This window comes from Rhipicephalus microplus, chromosome X (assembly GCF_043290135.1).
Source record: "Rhipicephalus microplus isolate Deutch F79 chromosome X, USDA_Rmic, whole genome shotgun sequence".
Classification (NCBI taxonomy): Eukaryota; Metazoa; Arthropoda; class Arachnida; order Ixodida; family Ixodidae; genus Rhipicephalus; species Rhipicephalus microplus.
Window position 1 is genome coordinate 262751232 of NC_134710.1, and position 25969 is coordinate 262777200.

The following is a 25969-nucleotide window of genomic DNA, read 5'->3' on the forward strand; positions in this document are numbered from 1 at the left end:
ATCTCCCTTGCTTTGACCTCTAGCATCGGCGTAATCTGGGGGGAGGGGTGCGTCTGAATATCCCCCCCCCCCACACTTAAGTTCCGCTGTAACAGCTGTGTTGTTTCCTGACATCTTACTTGTCATGCCGCTTTTTTTTTTAATTTTGTAAGCAAAGTGAGGACGGATTGAACAATGATGCTGCATATATTTACCTTCCCAGTTTCTTTGCAGCACACGTAAGCATTTCAGATGACTCTGTGTTACTAAGTGACACTTTCTTGAATAAGCCTGCTGTACAACCATGCATTGTGAAGCCTCTTAAACATCCTGAATATTCTTGCTTGTGCTTTTCGCTTTCTTGCTGGTCCTTGCTTCGACAGCATTATTGCAATTATGCCGGGCACCCTGGCTTTAAGAAAAATGTCATCATGAGCGTAGTCCATAAATTTTCTGATAGGTTTGTCCCATTCGATTATAAACATGGCCTGAGTAGGGCACTATGCTTCTGCCCTACACAAGCCCCCCCCCCCTCCCCGCCTTCCCCTTCTTTACTGCCCGCACGCATGCACAGCTGTTCGATTTCCAGGAAAGCTCAAGCATACTGCCTTATTGCTTTGTTCCCCCTTGTCCCTCAGGTGTTTGTTTTTCTTTTTCAAGTGTGAATTATCTCGTCAAAATTACCTTTTTCATCTGTACCACTAGTAGTCTGCAGTGCCACTGTAGCTTGCTTGTCACCATGGAAGGCGACAGGTCGAATGTGAACTTGGGCTGGGCTGACGACCCCTTGACTGGCTTCATTCGACGCACGCTACAGCAGCTGTTTGAAGAGCTTTAGTCGCAGGATCTTAAGTTCACCATCAAGGTCTCCTGCCTTGAGTTGTACAATGAGGAGCTCTTTGACCTGCTCAGTGCTCACGAGGACACTTCAAGGCTGAAAATCGTTGAGGACTTCTCCAGAAAGGTGCGTCTTCTGTGCATGGCTTCACACTTCACGGCACGCTGCGTTTGGTACGAGCAGCGTATATGTGCAGTTATGCTGATGTGCTGATTATTGTACATTTTGCACGGCTATACTACTTATTTGTAATTCAGGTACTCTGTGCTATGAGGGGAAACTATACAACAGCATTCGTTGGCGTACTTCATAGTACTCATGCTTTTCAGTGTGGAGAAAGCATTGCCACTCTGCTGTAGCACCTGCTACTTTGTTTCACCTGGCGTAGAACGTAGGTTTCATCACAGCCTCCTCTCTACTTTAAAGTGCCCGCCAAGTCGTCGGTACAATAGGAGAGCACCATTGGCAGAGTTGCATGGCTTGAACACTATACGTTCCCGGGGCACCACTTGAGTAGGGCTGCTGGAAGTGCAGCGGATTCAGCTGCAGTGTATAAGCGCAGTATGAGTATTTTGAGGTTGTATTACTGTTCTCGAGTGTTTCTCTCTAAAGTATCATTAGGCGTATATGTTCGTCACTCATTGCGGTAATGTTGTCAGGCATCGCAAAGGAAATTTTGAAAGTGAATTGTTCTGGTGCTTCAAGCAAGTGCGTTAAACTGTCAAATTAGAATATTAATGGCAAAAGGGCGTTTGGTGCTGCTTGGTTGCAAACTCTCAGACCAACTATGGACCGGCCAGCGTGCAGTTGATGCTGTGCAAGAGCAAGAGTTCTCAGTGAACAGTAAGCAGCCTAATTTAAGCAAATGGGCCTTCCTAGCCACAAAATAAAAATTTATTTCATTCTCATCAATGGTAGCGGCTAAAAAAGCCGGCTAGAAATTTGAAATATTATACTAAGGCTGTAATAAGTTGTACTTATGTTGTACTAGGTTGGTACGGTTTCATAAGAGTTGTAAGTGTCTACTTCTTGTGCTCTAGTTAGGACTACTTTGAATATTATGCTACAAAACTATTATTCTCAGGCTGAGCATTGCTGCAATGCAGAGACCATTAACATAGCGTCCCTGCATCTACTGTAACTTCTTGTCCTCTAGTTAGGATTACTTTGATTATAATGCTATAAACCTATTATTATCCGGCTAAGCATTGCTGCAATGCAGAGACCATTTGCAGAGCACCCGTGCATCTACTCTAACGGCACTCTCCTATTTTAAACGTGCTCTGGAACCATCCGGCCCCATGCTGCTAAGCAAAGTTTAAACGGCACGTCCCCCCCCCCCCCGCTCATGCAGAGTTTTGGTATTTTCGGACTTTGGCTAGTGAGCACACATTTTTCTGGATTGTGACTGTCCTATGCAAAGAGAGTTGACTCCATTCATTCAAAAACTTTCACTTCTTGCCAACATCTCCTATGTGCTTATTGCAGGAAGTTCTTTTCGGTGCAGTTAGGTTTAATAATCTTTTGTAAGCACCAGGCTTTGTGGTGCTCATACTCTAATTTCAGTTAGTCTGTGTTAGAGGGACACTAAAGACAAATATTAAGTTGGACTCGATTGTTGAAAAAGTGGTCTAGAAACTTCATAGTGCTAGCTTCGTGCTAAGAAAACGCCTATTTTGAAATAAAATCTTGTTTTAGCGGTTCGCATAGTGTTAGCGCACTTCAAATCACCCGCCTGAAAGCGGTCTTTCTGACGTGGCTGTTGCCGTGCACAACAGTGCTCACCTTTACTGCATGAATGCCAACACTATTAGCAGCAGAACAAAAGTAGTGGGCGCCAAGGCAGCAGCAAAGGCCATAGAACCATTTCTTGCTAGCTCGGTTGAATTGGATCCCGCTAGATGGCACCATCTATCCAACCTAACCAAGCAAAAACGGAACTATCGAACCACTCACGCCATTTCTCATAGTAACGCCCAGCGGTTCTTTTTATAAATCAAGCAGGAACGAAGAAGAAGTACTTTATTAAGTCTCTTGATGCACACAAGGTTTTTTTTATTGCAGCAGTTTGATTACTACTGAACAATTGTAGTCGGACGCTCTCGCATCATCGAGATGATTTTTTAAATGTCCCAGTTGTGGGGCGCGTCGTGTGATATATTTCGCTTGAATCCTCGTTAAGTAGGGTACTGCTGTTGATAATATTGCCGTTTTGGATGTTGTCATACATTGAGGTTTCTCTCTGACATAAATTATTTGCTTTTAGTGGTCCCTCTAAGACAAATAGAGATGTCGTTTCTTTTCTACTTGAACACCACTGGAATTGCCTGGCTTCCTATTGCTTTCTTATTCTAAGTTTATTTTTTAACCCATGTGCACATAGCATTTCATTGTTTTTGTTTTGCTTTATTTTCTACTAATGTTTTGCTGTATCGTGGGACGGGAATAACGGAAATGAATAATCGCTGATCTCTTCATTGCACTGCCTATATGGCAACTCAATTTAGGAAGAAGGAATAGGAAAGAAGAATAAAAGAGTGAGCCGACGGCAGTTATCCAAGATTGGCGCATCCCTAGTCCAAGATTTTATGGGCCCCTAGCGAACCACTTGACCCTGTTCACGAGAAATTTCTAGTCTCCAAGGCTTGATCCTGAAAGCAGGGCCTCCCACCTCTGGACGTTAGGCCCTATGATAGGCAGCACATACGGTTGGCGCCCATACTCCTATACCTCCCTGTCCTTCCTTCCTCTTCCTCCTCCCATACCATACGGTGGTGTTTACTGATTGCCGAGTGGAAGTTAGCTTATGGATACATGCAAGTACATGAAGGCCTTGTGAAGGAATGTTCTTGTCCTTAAACATCAGGCTGGCAGACTGCATCAAATAAAAACAAATTTAGGTTTTCTTTTCGGCTTTGTGGTTTATGATATTTTCAGCTGAACTTCGAACAAGTTTTGCTGCTTTATGTAAGCAGATGAGTCGTTGCAATGGCATAGTGGTTACTGCACTTGACTGCTCGCCTGAAAGATGGAGTTTGATCCCAGTCACGGTGGTCTCGTTTCAATAGTGGCAAAGTAATAATTATTATTAATTGTCGGGGCTTTACGTGAAGGACTCTAGAGAAAATTTGGACTACTTGGGCTTCCCTAAATGTGCATCTGAATCTGATCACATGCACTTACAGCATTTTGCCTACACTGAATGGGGGCGCATGTGCTAGAGGCCAGTGCCCTGTGCCCATTACAATGGACAATAAAGATCCACATGTGGTTGAAATCACTCCACTGTAACGTGTCATAGCTTGAATCGCTTTAGTGGATTCAATCCCACAAACCAGCCAACAATCTAAAACTAATCGTGTGAGACCATCTGTATTTACATCTAAATGTTTTCTTGCAACAGGGATGGCATTTGAGTAATTTAACGTGGTGTGATATTCTGCATCCAGCACGGGAACGTCTTGTCTGGGAGTTCACTGTTTCTGCTGTATTTTTTCAGGGCTCGGTGATAATCGCGGGGCTTGAGGAGATCACGGTGCACAACCGCGAAGAGGTGTCCTTCATCCTCCAAAAGGGAGAAGCAAAACGTCAAATTGCTGCTACACTTCTCAATGCAACGTCTTCGCGCAGCCACTCAGTAGCATCGGTCACAGTTCGCATCCGCGAGACAACGGACGTTGGCGAGGAGCTAGTAAAAACTGGAAAACTCAACCTTGCGAGTAATGATGTCACCTACTTTAACACCCGCAAAGCATTCTCGCATGTGCTGTTTACTTAGTTCCTTTGTTTGCTATGCACTGTTGACTCTAAATATTCTAAATTTGGCCCCTAAGATATCTGCAGTTAACTCTCCACTCTAATTGGTTCAAATTGTCTGTGCAGCTATTGCATTTTTATTGTCCATTTAATCGTCTCAGTATAACAGTAGCATAGTTCCTTCTTGCCTATCTTTTGTATCAGTTTATTTCTACTCAAGCCTGTATTGATTCGTTTTTCATATCATTTCACACCAAGGTTGATCTTGCGGGGAGTGAGAACATTGGCCGATCAGGTGCCATTGAGAGGAGAGTACGTGACGCAGGCAAGTTTCCTGTTCTTCAAAGACTTGTGGAGTACGTACCTCTGGTAATCGAAACGGCACATTTCGTTATATTCTGTATGCTTAAAAAGCGTTTGATCCGTTTTTGTCAGTTTTTATGGTATTGTTATGCTATGGGTTAAATTTTGAGTGTATTTCTCAACCTAATTTTGATGAGGGCTCAAAATAATTCTGTCTACTCTATGATGTGCCTCAACTGCGTTTTGGTTCTGGCACGTAACATACTAGAATTTATTTTAACAGTTTATATAAGTTTAAAGTTTATAATTTTAAGTGTATTTAGTAGATAAAGGGTGCTGATAGCACTGCATGTTTTTAGGAACGCAATCAAAATTTCCCTGTGTATAAATGCATGAATATCTATACTAAGTTATTTCTCGCAGTACCGGTGTCTCACTTTTCTATGCGTTTACTCTGCACTATCCCGGTTTACTCATTGTACCTTCAGCCCTTGCATGTACTTTATCACATGCAGTATGCATGTTTTGATGTTCAAGGTATGGTGTCTCATTGCCATTTGCACGACTCTCGCAGGCAACATCAACCAGTCTCTCCTGACTCTGGGTCGCGTCATAACTGCTCTAATTGACAAGGCACCGCATGTTCCCTACAGGTAATTGTGGTCCATCATATTTCAATTTGTACAGCCTTTGTTTGTGCATGATACCGCACACAACGTTGTGAGATTTTTCCAACTTGAGGTTTTTGTAAAAATGTGACGTGATTGTATAAGCGTTATACACCAAGTATCTTAAAAACCAGTTTTAATTATCACATTTCCTGCTGTTTGCAAAACTGAGTAAAATCTGAAACAGCAGGTGCCGATATAGAAAACAGTGTTGGCTATAAAATCTGCACAGTGCTTCATTAGGTGCAGACATATGTCATATGGTATCTGCAATCGCCAAAACTTCAATTTGGTTGATAGATAAACTATGCGTCATTACTTTTTAGCTAATGTACCAGTCCTAGTACAGGAAATGAATGTAAAAGGTTTCATGTTGAAATTCAGAGAGAACTCTGCGCTATGTACGTTGCCACTTTTTTAAAAATATTTTTAGATTTTGATCATAAGCTGTTTGCCTTGTGTTTGACAAGGGCTGTTTAAAATGACACCTCAAGTATGTTAGGCAAAAAAAGTGCAGTTAATCGCAGTTTAATTATTCCTATTGCACAAAATATGCCCATCTTACAAATAGTGATCAATAGTAAAAGTATTAAAATAGTAAAAGCCACACGTTTGTGCTTGTGGATGGATCATGGCAATAGCTGGTGTGTAATCATCAGATGATTCAGATACTCTTTAGCATGCAGTATCACGTATTACTGTCTGCAAAGTAGGAAAACAAGAAGCAAGCATTCTGCAAGTACTACAATGTAGAGCGTCTGTTCCTTATTGCCATGGAAAACTTTCTCTAGACGGTCATCAGGAAAACCAGAGAACAACTTCTTTTCATGTCAATAATTTCTGAAATCTTGCATCTCCTTTTATAAAATGAAAGTTTATGCTCAGAAAAATTGTATAGCATCACGTCTTTTATTGCATCGGAAACAAGCCTCAGGTATGGGAGATTGAGCGTGGTATCATTTCATCTTTCTGGCAAAAATATATAGGAACGTTGTGTGTACAAGCTAAGTTGTGGTGATCGCTGATCAAGCAACCGCACTGGCAAAGTAACATAAAAACCGCTGGTAATGTTGTTGTGCCCAGTTTTATGTATGAACAGGCTTGAGGCAATGAGTAGCGAGGGCATTTATTTTAGTCTGATATGCGCTGTGCAAAGGCTAGAAGAAAAGGTCAGTGCCTGTGTTTACCAGAGTGGAGTACGCTTTATTATGATGAATCATATATTATATGCATAGCGTGACTTGCTTAAGTCGTGTAGTTTTCATGTATTTTTGGGAATATGAAATGCTCTTGTAAATGCAGTGTCATAATTTGTTACTTACATTTACATTATTGCAAACCTTGGCTGGTTGACCCAGTGCAGCGCATCAATTCCAACAGCTTTGCTGACTGTAGCTCTTATACAGTATTTACCTTGTGGTGTTCAGTGTCAATGCGTCATGTTGGCAAAACATATCTTCTGACGCGGGTTCTTGTAGGAAACAGCCCTGACAGCTTCTGGCATCTCAAAAAATATGCGGGATTAGCATTGTAAGTGGCACAGCATAGCAATGGTACCTGTGTTATGGCAGGAAACTGGAAACTATAAGCATTGTTGTTTGGTTTCCTGTGAAATATCTGAAAGCGTCCATAACCACACACATGCGCACACGCACGTTGTTACATACACAGTCAACTTGTAGATTAGCACAAGTGGACTGTGCATGTAAAAGAATCCCAATTCAGCGGAAATAGAGCTGGTATTTTCCAGATGAGAGTTTCTCATACCATGCAGGTTCTTTTCGGTATGTGATCCTACTTACGTTTGAATTTGGCACATATTTTTATGCAGTGTTAACAACCAAATTCAAGCAATTGAAGCCAAGCTACCTGCCATGGAGAGAGACAAAGAGAGGGACCTAGGTCAGTGCTTGCTTGGTACACCTCCTGCCCCGTCACGGCCTGAAGCAAAGGAGCAGCCTGAGTACCAGCACCAACCAAGACCATACCGGCACCTCCAGAAGACATGAAAATGACGTAATACCACTGTGCTACTTGTATAGTTCAGTAGAACATAACATTAAACTTGTCACCTCACCCGAGACTTCCATCTTCAACCCATTTTTCAGCACTCGATTGTACAAAATCTGTGATACCTTTTGCAGTGTGATCAGTCATGAACCTTTCCTGAATTTTTTCTTGTACTGGACTCGCCTTGCATTGTCAATTGAGGACCCTTAAATGGATTACACTGAAGACAAGTGTAAATTGATAAGATGAAATATATTTCTTACTGCCAAAAGTGGGCTGGAGAGTCCTGATGTTTTGTTCACTGTCAAAAAAAATGTTGGCTTAGGGCAGATTCAACGGCTCCTATTAGTTTACGGCTCAATTTTGGTATGGAGATGTAAAAGCTTATATAATGGTTTACAAACTATTTTGTAACACTGACATGCTATGGCAAAAAAAAAAAATTATATTCTTATGTGGCCACACATTCCCACAGTAGTATCGATTTGTATCTATGGTGCATAAGCAAGTTTTGCCGCAAGAGAGATTCCTTTAACATGCAAAATAGTAATAGGTTTACTGTTGTAGTGCTACAGTGCGCATACTCAAATATGGCCTTTTAAAAGGAATATCGAGAAAAAATACAGGGTGGAAGTGGAAATACAGGGTGTAAGTTATTCCTGCTGGTGCAAATCTCACTTGGAGGAAAGTGCAGAAAAGAGTGGCCGTCCCATGGAGGCATTATAGAAGCTCTGGAGGGGCAGTCCCACCTCCATCAATGGGAGCATGTGAAGCCACCAGCAGCCGTATCACTATAATCGCGGACCTTTTTTTTTTTTCGTGACAAAACAGCCAATGCTAAAGAGCCAAATCGTGCATATCCTACCACTCATGAATGTAGTCCTACATTGTGTGTTTGTTTTCGACACAACATATAAAAATTTTGCCTTCTGTTTTTGCATATTGTTCTTTGACACAGGACATAGCTCACACCTGTAAGATATTTATATTTGTTTTAATTTACTTGTTGTCACAGCATGTTTCTGAACGCGTACAAAATTTGCACCTTTTACTGTACCTAGAATGCCAAGCGGGGTTTTTATTGATATAAAATGCTGGTCGCACACAGCCATCACTTTTCATGGCGGTACGGGACGCATTACATACCGGAATACTTCGCGGAGTGGTACATGTGCACAAGGTCTGCCCCAGGAGCTTTCCCTTCATTGCCAAGACAAATTGTCCGCGAGTACAGAGTGAAAACGAACTAGACCGCCATAGACCGTAATGGAATATGCGCGGCGTTGCGTTGGTTTGCAGTCCCAACCTAAAAAAATGAGATGGAAGCCACTTTGAGGTCAAATGTACAAACCATTGCCTTTTCTCGTTTATAAAACAAATTATTTCATGCACCGATTGTCAGCTGCAGGCTTTCAGAATAAACAGTTGTCATAGAAATGCTTCGCATATCGTGGTTGCTGGCGCAACGTAGTCACACATGTGTTTCTGGGAACGAGGTTTTTTTGTGATATAACGGTGTCAGTTCTCAAGGAGAAAACAAAAGCTAATTTGAAATAGACTATTCACTCTAGATAAGCACAGATCCATCACACCAACATTTCACTAACAAAAGGATGAAAGTTAGGGCAATTGAAGATCATGTCATTTCTGTTAAGCACAGCGCATATTTTTAAACAAAAAAAATCAAAGAGAACAGAGTTTTTCCTGTCCTATTCGACCTAATCCTCGCTAAATATGCACGAGGGACTTGACAAAATGACATTTCATTAGCTCCATGCGAATCGTTAACTGGGTTGAGGAGTTCAGCTCGCCGTGCACTTTTCTTGAAGAATTTTTCACTTGCACACATCTGTGCATATATATATATATATATATGAAATCTAACAGACAAAATTATTGCTAAGGAAAGTATAGGCGAGGTGATTAGACCAAATTGTAAGGTAAATGTGAAGAACTTGCCATGGGCAGGAACCGAACCTGCAACCTTCGAATAACGCGTTTGATGTTCTGCCACTGAGCTACCTCGGCGGCTATCCTACCAGCCACTTTATTGTGTATATATGTGAATTTAAACCGATTGTCAGTCAGCGCCATCTATAGTCATGGCGGCGAGAGTGGCACACTCTTTTATGAGCATATGTGGTGTCACATTGCACGTGAACTTATTACGAGCTGGCAGCTGACCAATAGTCCCTCTTATACAATCTAAGGCACCAAGTCTGCCAGTACGAGACCCTCGTTAATGAATAGGGAAAAGAAGTGGATCCTTAAGGGCTCGTTTTCCGGTGTTTTGACACAATAATAATGAAATCTAACAGACAATAATGCCAAGGAAAGTATATGGGAGGTAATTAGACCAAATTGTAAGGTAAATGGGAAAAAGAAAAGTGGGTGAAAAGATGACTTGCCGTGGGCAGGAACCAAACCTGCGACCTTCTAAGGTCGGAGGTTTGGTTCTTCTTCGCTTATATATATTGTCACAGGCAATATATATATTGTCACAGGTAATGGGTATGAGCCATCAACTGTAGCGTGAAATTATTTGCAAGTAGAGAAAAAGAGAACATTGCTTCGTGATCTGGGGGTGAGCAAGACGTCGATTCGTGGCTATTTGTTAGTTTGTTTGTGGCACTGGAGGAGGTTCTGGGTAAATGCGCCTTGGCTCCAGATTTTCATCCGACACACCGAGCTACTTGGAGACAGCTACAGCTCCCACGGGAAGAAGCAGTCGCCGCCTGCGAGGACTATCTCCCGAACACGGTACTCTTTCTCAAGACAAGACGGTGACCTCGACTACCTACCAGGTGAGGGTGCGAGTCCTGAGTCAAACCAACGACGCCTATTCTTTTCTCCCGCATGTTTTTTCATGCACCGCAAACACCACACTCATTTCAAAGAGACATTTTTGAGGATGTTGATAACTGGCTTGACCACTTCGATCGAGTTGCCAACATCAACAAATGGGATGAAGCTCGCAAGCTGCGGAGAGTTTGCGTTGCAAGACTCTGCCAAACGTGGTATAAGAATCACGAGGGTTCCTTCGCAACGTGGCAAGAGTTCAGCCGACAGTTTCGCGATGCGTACCGCAGCGCCGAAAAAAAGAGAGCGGAGCAGGCCATCTCGTCTCGGAACCAACGACCTAACGAGAGAGTTTCGATGATTGTCGAGGACATGCTTCGACTCTTCAAGCGTGCCGACCCTGCAATGTCCGAGGAAAAGAAGGTGCGGCATTTAATGCGTGGTGTAAAAGAGCAGCGCTTCGCCGGACTCGCGCGCAACCCACCTACGACTGTGGCGGAGTTCATAAATGAGGCAACCACAATGGAGCCTACTCTCCAGCATCGGTCGTCACAATATGAACGCCACGACGTCACCATTGCTGCATGCTCTATCGGGGCTCACAGCGAGAGGCATGCCCTCGCAGAGTTCATAAGAAGCATCGTGCGGGACGACCTGCGCCAACTCCAAGCAGCGGGACCCCAACCACCCGTAAATCCTCGCGCAGACTCGCGTAAATCACTCGCGCCAACAAGGCCTGAGGCCCCTGTGGTGACTTATGCGGCGGCCCTGCGATCTCCAGCACCACATGCTTCTGATCCCGCTATGCAGACAATTGATCAGGCTAGCCATCGAGTACAGGGCACCTCTTCGACTCCGCCACCCACCTCAAGGTTTCCGAGTGCACCCACTTATCAACGACGCGTCGTCTGCTATGCATTTTGCGAGTGTGTGTGCGACGAACTAACGGAAGTAACCGCGCGTTGCAGAAGCCGGAGCGTGTTCTCTTGCTGTGTGCGCAGCTGTGCAGTTAGAATTAGAGATCGCGTCTCAGTATTAGGGACGACGAGGAACCTGAGTCGCAGCAGGCGGTGCGTTGCCCCCCACCCTTTATATTTTGACAGCTGATCATGCCACGTCGACCACGCCCCACGACGGGGACGCTAGGCTTATCCTAACTGTGTCAGCAATCGTGTACATATGAACAATAAACGTGTCAAGGCTGGATAATAGGGGTACGTCGGATATACACACTCGCGAGCAAGTTCATCGCACACGCACTCGCGAAATGCACGGCGGACGACACGATCTCTTAATTGCACAGCAGCGCACACAGCAAAAGAACGCGCCCCGACTTATGCAACACGCGTTTTACGTTCATTCCATTAATTAAAACGTAGTTCACGCACTCGCAAAATGTCCCGCGGACGAAACCACACTCACATAAAAAGCCACAAGTACAAAACAATTTTTTCGCCAAAATTGGCAGCAGTCTGGCAACAGCTATTCCCAAAGTCTGGCAACTAACGTATGAGATGCCTAACGCATAGAGTTTCTCAATGCTAGAGGGAACTCTGGTGCTAGTGTCTATGGGAGCTGCAACACACAGCATTTCAGCGAGCATGGGAATGATGGGTAGTCACGGAGGAAGGAGAGGTAAGGAGAGGCCCTGACGTCACTCGTTGTGAAGCCGCAATGAAGCCGGAAGTCGGCAAATTCTCATCTCTTGTTTACATATGAATGCGAAGCAGAAGCCGCGACTCCCTCTCTGTCTCAAAAAGCACGTGGCCTGCGCGCCGCATGCGCCGGTGCTATCCGGAACCAATGGAACGGCTTCAACACGCTGTCTTGCCGCGATACGCTTGACGAAATCTCTGCGTATGGCTGTAATACTCTTGCACTGCCGGCGTTTACGATAAACACGGCAAGTTGCACGTTAAGCTTTTTTTTTTCTTCTATTTGATGTGTTCTTGGTGAAACAAAGATGATATTTCGGACACTGCCGCGCGACGAACCAGGCACCGAAATTTGTACAACTTCTTTCAGATCACTTTTTCCCCCTTTTGCGCTTCTCTTCAGGCTTTATGAAATTTTTGGTCAGGCTGTGGGCTAGACACAACGATAAAAAAAAGAAAAAATGTCATCCCTGCAACAAAACCCGGAAGTCCGTTATTATGCCAGTAAAGTCGGCGTCGGGGAGTTTGTGTGCGTGGCAGCCCATTGAGTTTGCGCTGGCCTCTTTGTTTTCGCCCCTTTTTTGCCTGACGCGCCCTGGTTTCTACGGATATCCCAAAAAGCATGATCTGATTAGGACGAAAGCAGCGAAGACCACTCGAAAGTGCGTGAAAACACGTCTTCAGTGTGATTCACGCGCACTAGTAGCTACGGAGAACGGAGACCAGGATCGCGTTAGGGCGAAAGGTGGGAAAGTTAGCCGAAGGAATGCATGAGAAAAGGTCTGCGGGAAGCTTCACGCGCTCGACACAGCCGCCAAGGACGGCCGGAAAAGCCAGTTTTTTTGGGGGGATTTTTGATCTAAGGATTTTTGATGGTAGCTTCGTTGACGTCGTTACGTCGCACCCGAGTTACAGTGTACTAGAAGAATTCTAGTACACTGTACCGTTGTATTTTCGTTGGTTGCCATCAACATCACCTTATCACGTGGTAAAATTATGGCCAATGGCAGTTTGACGCCGTTAAAGTGTGGTGCGTTCAAAAAAAATGCTTCAGCTGTCATAATAACAGATTCCCTATCTCACTCGCATGCGGCACTTTCTGTTGGTGCTGATAATCACGTAACAAAGGCGTTCCGTGCACTAGTACCTGCGCATTTGAGAAAAGTACGATTAGTTTGGGTGCCTGGACTTAAAGGTTTGTTTCTGAATGAAATAGCCGACTACTTAGCTAAGTCGTCAATCAGCGAACCAATTCTACCGCTCTGTTCATCATCTGCTTATGTGACTGCTGCTCGATTCCGCAGACGTACGCTTATGGAAGTCTTTAAAGGTTCAGCACTAACAAACTCTACAGAATATCACCATTTATTATATCCCTGGCGAAGACACTTTTGCCGCACTCAAAAACAAGAAGTAGCTATCACAAGGCTGCCTTGCCGGGTACCAAATCTAAATTTCTGTAAACACAGTTCGGCTCAGGCACCTTCGCCACTGTGCGCATTCTGTGATGAACTGGAAACAATAGATCAATTCTTTTTAACCTGCAGATGGTTTAACATATTACGAAAAACCCTTTTAGAAATACCTTTACATGGTATTGCTATGGACTTATCTGTGCCTGCCATTTTGCGTTTTGGATGTTCTATTTCTGGTTTCTCTAATGCGACAGTATGCGCGGCCGTCCGGGACAATATTGATGAAACTAATAGGGTGACTAATTAACCAGTTTCATTATCCTAACATGTTCACATAGTTATATACGTATAAAATCAGATTATTGCTTTATTCTATAAATAAATTCGTTTATGTCAATTTTTGTATGCATTACATTAAGCACTACACTTTCCTAGGCTATCGGCAATCTTTCTGTTATACCTCAATTATTCCAAATCTGAACAGTAATTTTTAAAACCACTCGATTCTTGGCCAATCCTTCATAGTGGGTATGCGCCACTAACAATAGGTGAACAACAACAACAACAACAACAACAACAACAACAAAAGGTTCACGGTGGCGGCCTCTGTGGCTGCTTGTGTGCGTGCTGCCTTTGTGTGCGTGCTGCAAGGTGCTCATTTTCGCAGTTTTACCTCCTGGGCTTTTTTTCCACACTGCCATGGCTACCAAGAAGCTGGAGAACCAATACATCCAAGTTTTCGTCCGGTCCCGGTAAGCTTACGACCGTTTCTGTTGTTCGTAGCACGTCAAAATCCGTTATCGTGATGTAGGGAACTGTAAAACTAGGATTTTTTTCAACGTTACGTTCGTTGTCAACAGCGACTCTTCAGCCCTTATTATTGAAGTCGCTTGGGGAAAGTGCAAGGGCACGTGAATTTTTTTTCTGGTGTTTTGTTATAATGCCCCGTGTGTTTCGTCTAGACCTCCAACTGCATCAGACAAACGGAACTGCTCCGCCAGAACTATCGAAGTCGTCCAGGAAAGGAAGGAGATCCTTGTAAATGACCGAGTAATGCGGAAATGGACCCCTCGCAAATCGTTCACGTTCGATAAAGTATTTGGGCCTGATGCAAAGCAGGTAAGTATGGGCGCTCTTCCAGACCCGTACTGCTAGTTCTCGGCACTAGTACCCTTCACATAACATTTTTTTTGTTTATTTGTATTATGCAGATTGACGTGTACCGGGCAGTCATAGAGCCCACCATCACCGAGGTCATGATGGGCTACAATTGCACAGTCTTTGCGTGAGTGTTCCTAACATGGTTTCTCAAAATAATAAAATCTAAACTACACTCTAGTCTTAATATAAGAAAGTCATATTTTACAAGAAAATAAGTTTGTTATATCCAAAAATTCGTTATAAAACTTATTGCAAACTCTATTGCAAGACTATTTACTTTGTTATAACCGATATTTTGTCATATCTGTGTTCGTTATATTGAGGTTTGAGTTTAATGAGTAATGAACAATATACATTTGAATTAGTACTCACAAAACTCCAATCAAACTTTTGCGGAACCCAGTTTGAGATTTTGAAACATTGGGTAATGGTGGCAGTAGGGAGGGGAAAGAGGGGAATTCGTAGGTTGTGATCAAACCCTACCTATCTCGAAAACTAGAATGGAATGACATTTTGACACCTGCCACTCGCAAGTGTCATGCTTGCTATTCTAGGCTTGCTTTATCATTAGTGCCCCAACACAATGCACATCTATGTTGCAGTGAAGTAGGCAACACATGTACATTAGTAATGTTCTTAATTAATGATCAAGAATGTGCTCTCAAAAGTTGCAGACTTCCTGCTGTACAACTCCAAGTTATGCGATCCCGAACTCCATTTTGTTGTTCCTAACCTGCTTTGAAACACAAATCTTTCCAGCTACGAATCTGTTCTTAAACACGGTTTCTTCTGGTACAAATCTGCTTTTGAATAGCTTTTTTCCTGCTTCGAAAATTGCTCCAAATGCAAAACTGGCTAAACCACCACTGATCATTTGTTGTGGTCCATCTACACTGCTGCTACGACTGTTCACACAATGGTGCCTTGTTTTTTTTTTTTTTGTGCTCCAGTTGGTTGGTGTTGCAAAAGCCACTACCACCGACATTGACCTGCTACAGCAAAAGCTTCAGCGTATTTCCGCCATTGACTAGGGGAACAAGGAGCGGCAGTTTGCCTTTGTGTCCAGCTCCAGTGTCCATTTTGGTCAAATTGAAGCCAGCTTCACAGAACGGCTTGCTTCTCAGCGGGATGTCCTCGGTGGAGTGGGTGGCTCGTTTGATAAGTGCCTTGCAGCTTAACTATGACAGAACAGTGTTAAGGACTCTGGTGATAAGGCCAATTTCTTGTGCCATGCACATTGTGAATTACTGTTGCTAGGGTTATTTCCTTGAAATAAAATTTTCTCATTAAATACAGAATGATGCACAGGTAAAATCATTCAGCTTCTTCTATTTGATATTGTTGCAGACCTGCAACCCATGTATATTTCCTTATAAACCTCGCATGTCAAGAGAGCAGCCCCGATGGCTGTTTACTGAAAATTAGGCTTGTGTGAATAGTGAAATTCAGGTTCAAGGCAAATGTGAAATGAATAGTGCTTTGTTTGAATGATTTCAAGTCTATTTTGCATAGTATACATCACATATACATATACAAAGAAAAGTGGTTATATATGTTATAGTGCTGGTGGCCGATACAATATGCATATATATATATATATAATTGAAACAAGGCCTGAGCACATGTCATTCTTCTTAGTTCAAAGGAAATGGGAATAACTTTGATTAGTTAATATGTTAATTTTTAAGATTTACTTTAGTTAGCGTATATAAGGCAGTAGAGGAAGCTTTTAGATTTAAAATTAATAAATCGACGTGGGGGTAATATGTTCCTTTAACCTTGAAGTAGGGCGTGGAGTCAGGGCAAATTTTTACTGTATAGTTGTTGGCACTGTCACGGATTAGCACTCCTATATTGCAGTGAAAACCATTTTTACAGGGAACTGCATGCGGACTAATATACATTTATTTGTTCTTCACTAATTTCAAATGCTTTGATACTTCCAGTTATTCGAATTTGAATCCAATACTGTAATATCTATTTGAATATATAGAGTGCTCGAGTGTTAGCACAAGGCTAGTTAAAATTCCTGCAAATCTCTCCTGATGGTCTTCAACCGTCTTCAGATTGCTAAAAGAACAGAAGGAATCGCACCTACCTACTTTGCGTGTGTCCGTTCAATTTGTTGCCTCAGGCACTTACTGGCATTTAGTGCAATATAGCGTAGTTTGTATTTCGTTTATGCTTCTGGGCTGCATGTGAACGTAAATCGCCAGTATTGGTATAGTGATAAATCGCTATATATATGTGGTCACGGCAAGCTTTTATACTGTGTGCTATTCACCTGTTTTTCTTCTTTAGTTGGTGTCGTGTCCATGGGGTATCTACAAGCTAATAAATCTGTATGTGGTGCAGTTGCCTGTGGCAAGCAGCATGCATTAGACTACCATCTGTTGAAATTGTTTTACTTGACTAGTACTGCTATTTCTCAAAAGTAACTTAATCTACATTGGGTCATGCCATACTATTTACTTGAAGGCATTTAGTTATGTGGCACTTCCCATTGGATAAATTCGTCGTGAAACAACAGTGTGCTTCGTGCATGTAGCACCGCAAGTATGATGACAGATTAGTGAAGCAGGAGTTTCATCATGACAATATCAAATTGAAATGGAGGTGTATGGTTAGTGTTCAAACAAGACATTAGGGGCATGTAGCATCTTATATGGTCAAACACCTTTGTAAGAGACGGTTGGACTTGAGAGACACCAGTGGGTCTACAAGCAAGTAGGTGTTATAGCAAAATGAGAGGTGTGGTACGTTGTTTGTAAAAGGCACCTCCTATAAAGGATAAGAATTGCTCCTTAGTGCGTGCATTTTATGAAGGACTTCAACTTGACTGTATCTTGTGGTGCATGCAATTTACGGCACACTCTGTGGCGCACCCTTCTACAGTTGAACCCCTTTGCAAGACACATGCACCGAAGAGCAGTTCTTGTCTTTTATGTGAGATGTCTCTTATTAGCTGGTTACAATGTTTGCATTTTTTATCAACCTCTGTTTTAATGTAGGCACTCTGGGGTTTCTGTTACCCCCGCCCTCCCCCCCAAAAAAAACAGCAGGAAGGGAAAGATGGAAGCTTGCGACGAAACAATTCCTGAAGGGATGCTGAAAAAAACTTAGAAAAAGCTCACAAAGAAATTGAAACTCTACACCGAAGACATAACTATTTCATTAAACAAAGCTCATTTGACGTATTTTCGGAGAGTTACCTGTATTTTTAGTGGATTGTCAGCGCACAGTGGCTGCACACGAGCAGGAGCTGTGACATCACAATCACCGAGGAGCATTCAGGGTTTCTGTCTTCCTCTTCCCTTTCTTCACCTCTCCTTTGATGCCCCTCTTCCTCTTCCAGAAAAGTGCCGATGCTTTACCTCAGCTGGGAGCAGTGTTCGCTGTTTGGCGATTCTGGGAAACATAGTGGGAGGTGAAGGGGAGAGAGATGCGGGAGACGACTGTCATGGTTGACATGCCCATTTCCGGCGAGTGTAACGTCCCCTCCTATAGTTCGCGGCACGGCTGCTAGTGCAGCAGTTCGCAAACAGCGCCTTAAAATAGTTTTTCCCCTCAATTTTATGCCTGAAATGAAGGTTCTATTTGCTTATTTCATTACCCAATCTTTCAATTTAGCTGGAAATTTTGGGGCAAGAGTTTGGTTCAGTGGTATTTCTTCAAACAGGGGTCGTATGCTCGTAACTTCTGCGGTGGTCTAGTAGTTATGGCACTCGACTGCTGACTTGCAGGTTGCGTCATTGAATTCCGGCCATCGTGGCCGCATTATCGATGGAGGCGAAAATGCTCAAGGCTTGTGTACGTTAAAAAGCCTCAAGTGATCAAAATTTTCTGAGCCCTTCACTAAGGCATCTCTCATAATCCTATGGTCGTTTTCGGATGTTAAACCCCATCAGTTATTATTATTATTATTATTATTATTATTATTATTATTATTATTATTATTATTATTATTATTATTATTATTATTATTATTATTGTGTCCTTCTAGCCTTGAAAAAGACAACAAACGATGGCTCGAGTATATAACCTCTTTTTATAGATTTTTACATTTTGTATCATCGTCTTTTATAAAGGGGTTCAACTATTTTTCAATGCATGCAGCATACTTTGGGAGCTTGTTCCTCTTCATTATTTTCAAGATCAGGCCACAAAAATGATCACCCAAACACAGGGGTGATCACTAGTGTTGTGCACTACCTGTGGTACTGATGATGCGTCATGACTGTGCATTGTTTTGTGACCTTTCGAAAAGGGCGTGTGCGGGTCGAAAAACAAGTTTTCTTCAAAATTAACAATTTTTCGTTTTCACCTGTTTTGATGAGATTAGTACCTCTACTGTTATGAAAAAAAAATGTCGAGACTTAACTGGAAATGCTTTAAAATTGCATCTAAAGAGCACAAAGTGCTTGTTGAAAGGTCCAAAGTGTTCAGTCTTCGAGCACTTTGCCGCCGATAATGCGCCGCAACTCGCCATTGTTGATCGTATGAGTCGAAGAGTAGAGCCTCACTCTTCAAATAACAACAGTTTCTTTCGCTGATGCAGCGCAAGGAATATAAGAGAGAAGCACGCCTCTGCTCGTTTTTCGAGCGCCGAGACTGGCTTATCACGTGGTACGGATCGGGGGACAGCCATTGGCCGCTTCGCATTTGTGTGTGCTGTGACGCCTATTTGCGGGGTCCATGTCTTGTCAAGCAGCGCAGCCGAACAATGCTTTTCTCATGTATTTGTCTCCATTATGAATGTATAAAGCCATTGCTCGCGCATGAAAGCCGTTCTGCGGCGCGCTCTATATAGGAATAGGCTATGAGCAGCTGGTCCGATTTGCGACAGTTGTTGGCTTGCAAAACCACATGCATCAATAGTCATTCACAGCCATCAGCCGGAAAGTTCGTGATGTGGCAATGGATGACGTCAGCGCCAATCTTGTGAGGTCGAAGGAGCTCACAGTGAGGGAACCTAGCGGGTACGGCATTGCCATTATGTACGACGGTATGTGGCACAAACATGACTGCAAAATGGCATGACATTAGACTTAGTTTTGATTTCACAGTCCTGTCAAACTTCTGTCTAGCTTGAAGTTGACACGAGGCTCTGCCTGATGTAGCAGAAGTTCGGCAAGCGTTTCATGGCCCTGTCTGTGAGCGAAAGTTCTCTGAGGAGTCGGCTCGAAATAGCTGCGAGTGACAAACTCATGGTGCTGGCGTATTTTAGAGGCAGTTGCTACTACAATAAGGACTGTTCTTCTTGGTGTGCAAATTTCATCAGATTTAACAATATTTTTCTTAAATAAACACTCAATTTTAAATTTAAAACTTTTTTTTTCTCAAAACACAAAGTTTGCCATTTTTTTCAAAGTGCCCCTCCCTTTTCGGGTACTTCTAGTGCTGGGATCTGCATGAAACCTTGCCCAAATGTTTTCTAAAGTACGACAAATACAATTATCTAGCTTAAATTTCAATATGTTATTGTATGATAAAAATTGTATGTAAATCTTTAGTAGGGTAGCTGCAATGTGGAATTTTTGTGTCTATTATTTTTCATGCCTATTACATATTTTGTATGTGCTTCCTAATTAGTTATTTGTAGTCTACCCTTTATTTGAAACTTTATGAACATTGATTGGTAAAAAATTACAGAAGTTTAGGGATAAAAAGAGAAAGGGGGGCAAAAGATTAAGGTTTTCACTTTGTCATGTTGCCGAGCTAAATGTATGCAACTTACCAGAAAACTAATTATATATTTGAAGTCAGCATAAAAAGCTCCATATACAGCTCAAGTTTCATTGCTCTGTGTGAATGCTAAAAAAGTGTTTTCAAGTAGCATCTGCCCTTAAGGCACTTTTTTAAAAATCTGGATAGGAATCATTCTCCAAAGGAGGGTACAAATAATACTTACTATTTACCCCAGGTTTAAGCTTCCTGCTCTGTATTCCAAATATGTATTCTGCTTTCTAAATTGCCTCAATACCTGTTGAGCTGCTTAAACTGTCATACAGCATGTAAATTTCCAAGATATAAAGCCGCTTCCCTTCATTGCCTTTCCTTTGCACAGCTTCACTGGACAGCCTTGTTCAGCAACACCAGGCTGCTGTTGCTGCATACACGTTGGAAGCCAAGAAGTTTGCAGACGAGAGTGCTGCAGCCAGCACTGCCATCCTCTCTTCTCTACTGTCCACAGTTCAAGCTGCCCAGGAGCACCAGGCAGCTCAAATGGCAGCCAACTTGGTACGTAGCATGAACTCATTTTGCTGTACCTGATTGTATTACACCACTGCTACTTGCCTTGTCATAGGAGCGGGTGCTTTGTTTTGATGGCCTGCTCTCGTTATCACTGGAGCAACAAGCCATAGAATCTACTTGTGTAGAAATTAAAGGCACACTAAGGAGGAATATAGAGTCGGTTTAGATTGTCGAACTGCACTCTGAGAACTTGAATGCCACATGCTTTACTATCATAAGTTCATTATTAGCAGAGAAAATCAAGGTTGAAGTTCCATTTTTAAATTTCGTTGTAACGTGGTGTAATTTTTTGTATGGTCAGTTGTGTGCAAAACAAACCTGCTGGATATCAACGATATCAACTATCTTTACGATATCGTAGCTTAGCAGCTTAGCTTAGAGCAAGTGTGGTGAGACATACGAGTTACGTCCTCTCCACGTGATTGGTAAGTCATGTTTGATTCCCACATACCATTTTGTAGTTATGATCATTGGTGCAATGTGCATATTTGGGAACATCTTGATTAATAAATTAAATTTTTACATTATTAGCAATTTAAATTTTTGAAGTTTCAAGACACCTTAGCCCTACAATCCGAAAGTACAAATACAGTAGACTCCCGTTAAGAGGAACTTGAAGGAACCACTGTCACTACGCGTGTAAAAGACGGCGCAAAACCCGACAGCGTAGCAAATAAGAGCTTTGCAGCAGCGTCAAAATTACATTGCATGCGTCCGAGCAACGGGACGAAAAGTAAGAGGAAAGCGGGTACGCGAATGGAATTGTGTGGAGAGCGCCAGTCTTTCCGTTCTATCCACAGAACGTTTCAGGGCGCACCTGAGTACAGCGTTAGCACAGGTGAATCGGCCAGACAAGGCAACAGAGCCAAGAAATCAAAGTGCCGAAACACTGTGGCAGGTGGTGCAGAAGCACCCTTGAGCTGTAAAACTACCGATGACGCAACCCGAGGCCAATTTCCTAACGGTGCAGAAAAAGTCGGTCGTAGACGTCGCCGTAGAGGAGTGAAAGGTACGCGCGCGACAAAGCGAAGGCAAGGAGGAGGAAGCAAGCATCGGGGAGAAAGAAAAGAGGGTAGCTCATCGGCCAGTTCAGCGAAGAGGCCTTTGTGGCGGGAAGTAAGGCGCCAGCGGCAAAAGGGTAGGCCCCAGCGCGCATCCTCGCGACGGAATGTACGCAGGAGATTTAAAGCTTTGCGGGAACAAGATTGTAGAAGGGGTCCTAGAAGAAAAAGAAAAGCCACAATAGCTAAACACCACACGCGAGCTAGCCCAAAGAAGGCATGGCCACTCTGTCCCACGCATCGCTCCGGTCCCCTACGCCGAACTGACAGAAGCCCGCCAAAATCGCGAATGAGGCGTAACGCTGCAGTTCAGCTTGTTGCTCGTGCACGTTGTTGTCTCACGCGTTTTCAGAATCGAAGACCACGACCGCCGCGTGCACGGCTGAAGGGGGAGCGACAGCTGTAGGCGGGAGAGTCGGACACGGGAGTTTCTTTTGGAAACATACTTGTTTGGTTATATTTGGTTTTAAAGTGGTGTTCCTGTGTCATCTCCACAGCTAGTTTGCTTGGGCACTTTTTTCTTCCCTCTAGATTTTGTTTGCGTGTAAGCTTTGTCAAACTTTCGAGTTCAATTGTTAAGCGTTATGAGGAAGCAGTGGCCTGCATCAGTCTGCCGACTGCGTGAAATTAGTTCTCTTCGAGATAAAATCATGTAGGTCAGGGATGATGATTTGGTACGCCCGCTAAATTTGAATGAGTGGTGGCTATTGGTTATCGCGGTATGACCTATGATTAGGGGTGTGTTAGTATGCTAGCGTTCTTTGAATGAGAGTAAGATGTCGTGCTAGAGCGCACAGCAAAGTCTTGTGCGTTCTTTAAAAACATGGGCTGACATGAAACTACATTCAGCAAATAAGCGTGTTAGTACACGAAGTTGCATTACCCTTTGTTATTTTAGTATGTGCTCAGGGATCAGGTGAATTCTTTAGCTGAGCGTCATGTTATACGGAACGTTGAGGGACGTTTTTCCGTAATGATTTTAAGGGGTCTTTTGAGTAATCGAAATTTTTAGCTATGAGCAAGAGTATTAGTGTGGTTGCCATTTAAAAAAAAGCGTAGGTGCATTGTGGCACATTTGAAAGACCGGCCTGGTTGCCGAAAACTCATTGCCGGCGCTTGCTGGTTCTAGCGGTTGGTCTTTGTGGTTTCAATGGTGTTGGGAGACTGCGGTTACTGTGATCTCTCCCGTCGAGCAGCTGATACTACCCGACGTCCGAGATCTTCCCGTCGGCGGAGGAGCTGTAGCGATCAAGCTATGCCTTGACCCAGCGGGTCATTAGCCATGCCGGATTATTGCCAAAAGGACAGTCTCGCCACGGCTGGACGGAGGAAGCAACAGAGGCCGACTCCACGAGACGGCGCCCACTGATTGACAGCGGCGCCAACTTTGTGGAATGTTGCCAAAGAGGGTTTTGGAGCCCCCACTCTATCTCCCGCCTGGGCCACGCATCGTTAGCGCGTTAACCGGCAGATGACGACGGCGCTGGTCAAAGGGCTCTCCCCAGAGGATTCCACGAACCTGGCACCTCACGAAAGGGCGCGCTAAGATCTCCTCGTAGGAACGCAGCCCGAGGCCGGCACCAAAGGGGTCGAGGCGCCCGTGCGTCTTCCGCTCTCCCCCTCCTTGTTCTACGGCAGCGCTGCGACTAGTGGCAAGGGTGTGTGTGTATGTGCAAGTCTGTGTTGTGCCTCTATGAACATACATGATGGGCGGTACTTCATTGAGAGGAACTGCCACATCACCATTGGTCCGCATTGTTTTATATAGTGATCCCAAACCTAGGGACCTAGGGAACGGGGGTCAACAAAAAGGGCGTGCAGTGTCTCGCCCAATGCTCTTCTCTTCTCTTCTGTCATCTCGACAACTCACTGTAAAGATGTAAATAAATCCGTTAAGTTTGCTCAAAGCTCTCCCCTAGTCCTTGGCTCGACGGAGCGACGGCGATCGGCCCCGCTACCCGCAGACTGCGGTCGCCGCGACGCGCAACAGCAATTACACGATCACTCCCCCCCCCCCCCCTGAGTTTGGGCCAAAACTGCGCCGATGCGGGTGGTGAAGACGATGTACCTTGAACCTGTGACATGGTAGGGCCCGTGATGATGCGGCCGCTGCGGAGCTTCGTGATGGGTACAGGAAAGGACCAGCACCTCCACAACAAATATGTTACGTAAAATGAGACGGGAAGTGACTAGTTGGCAATGTATTGACACCGATAAAATTGGAGCGCAGCACACAGATAACGAGCAAACCTGTCCTCTTCGTCGTCTTCTGATCACAAAATTGTTCACGCTTCATGCGATAGCTACGTAGCAATATGACGGCCCTCGGTAAACCAGCAAGAAGGCGGAACGCGAGCGGCACAAGTGATCCACGCTACTGCGGGTTCAACATTTTTTCTCTGGTGCGCATTTATTACCCGTGCCGAATCTGTAGGTTCGGAGTTGACGGTGTATTTGCAGCAGCGCCTCCAGGAATAAGCTAGCTCTACAGGAAGGTGGCCGATTAATAATAATAATAATAATAATAATAATAATAATAATAATAATATTAATGTAGCGAAGCCTCCGAACTCTGAAATGGGTCGAACTCTTGAGTACCTTCTAGTGGGGCTACCCAACAAGAACGCCGCTCGCGCTGAGAGTCCGTGCTTGGCCGTTACTGTCGCCATTGTGTATACTCGCTGTCTGCCCGCTAATAAACGCCATAACAAATTGGTGGAGAGTGCTACGATCCCCTTTGATGCCCTGGGAACTGCGTTCACGTACCCTGCAATCTACAATGTCCCACGACGCCTCTCAGCAAACGCCTCCTCCCATGCCACCCCCTTGTGCCGGTGTCCCCAGGACCCGAGATCCACCCATCTTCACGGGCGCCGATGGCACTGACGTGGAGTACTGGCTCGCTATTTACGAGCGCGTGAGCGTCCCCAACAAATGGGACGAGGACGGCAAGTTGACAAACTTGGTGTTCTACCTTGCGGGCGTTGCAAACTTGTGGTACAACAACCACGCGTCCGATTTCGCAACCTGGTCCAATTTCAAGACCGCTATTACCAACGTTTTTGGCCATCCTGCCGTTCGTAAGCTGCAAGCCGAGCAGCGCTTACGCGAACGCGCTCAGCAGGCCGGTGAATCATTCACCAGTTACATAGAAGACCTTTGCAAGAAATCCAACGACAGCATGTCCGAATCAGACAAGATCCGGAACGTCATGAAGGGCATTGACGATGATGCCTTCACCATGCTGCTTGCCAAAAACCCAGGCACAGTAGCTGAGGTCATCACGCTGTGCCAGAGCTACGAGGAGCTCCACCGGCAGCGTTCGATGACCCGTCGCTCTACACCACGAGATGCAGGGCTTGCAGGCTTGGAGGCGAGCTGTGATCAGGTGGCACTGCTGGCAGACCTCAAGTCCTTCATACGTGAGGAAATCGCGCGGCAGTTCTCTCTACTGCCCTTTGCCCACCCACCGGCTGCTCAACAATCGGCCACTACCATTCTTCCACCCATCCGCCGAGCAATTGAGCAGGAAATAGCGGAGGTCATGCCGGCGTACCAACCACAACAGCTTCCGGCCCCTGCGCCCCCAAGTTACGCCCAAGTGGTCGCCAGGCCGCCTCCAGTCGTTCAACCGCCCGCCCCACTGACTTACGCCGAAGCTGCCGCACGACCTCCATCCTTTACAGCGGCTACGCCGGCTACGTATGTTGACGTGACCTCGCAGACTCAGCTCCAGCACCCCCTGCAGCCTCTCCAGCCACAGTTCCGTCCATCGGCTCTTACGTCATGGACAAGACCTACCCCAGCGAACCGATGGCGCACACCCGACAACCGGCCCATCTGCTTTGCCTGCGGTTACGCCGGTCACGTAGCCCGTTATTGCCATCGTGTACAGCCGGCTCCAATTTCTTCGCCTATCGCTGGCCACCTCAGCCGTCCCTATCACGACGAACCACCGTCTATGCCACCGCCGTCTCGCCCAGGTCTATCTCCTCGAAGGTCGCCGTCTCCACGACGTCGTTCCCTGTCCCCCATGAGGCCAAGTTCGGCTACTCATGAGCGGGAAAAC

The 25969-nt window shown here is 44.5% G+C and overlaps 1 pseudogene; it reads left to right on the forward strand.

Annotated features, from left to right (window-relative positions):
* The first annotated feature begins 718 nt into the window (after positions 1–718).
* Positions 719–14712, forward strand: LOC142775240 (kinesin-like protein KIF11; annotated as a pseudogene).
* Positions 14713–25969: the final 11257 nt, after the last annotated feature.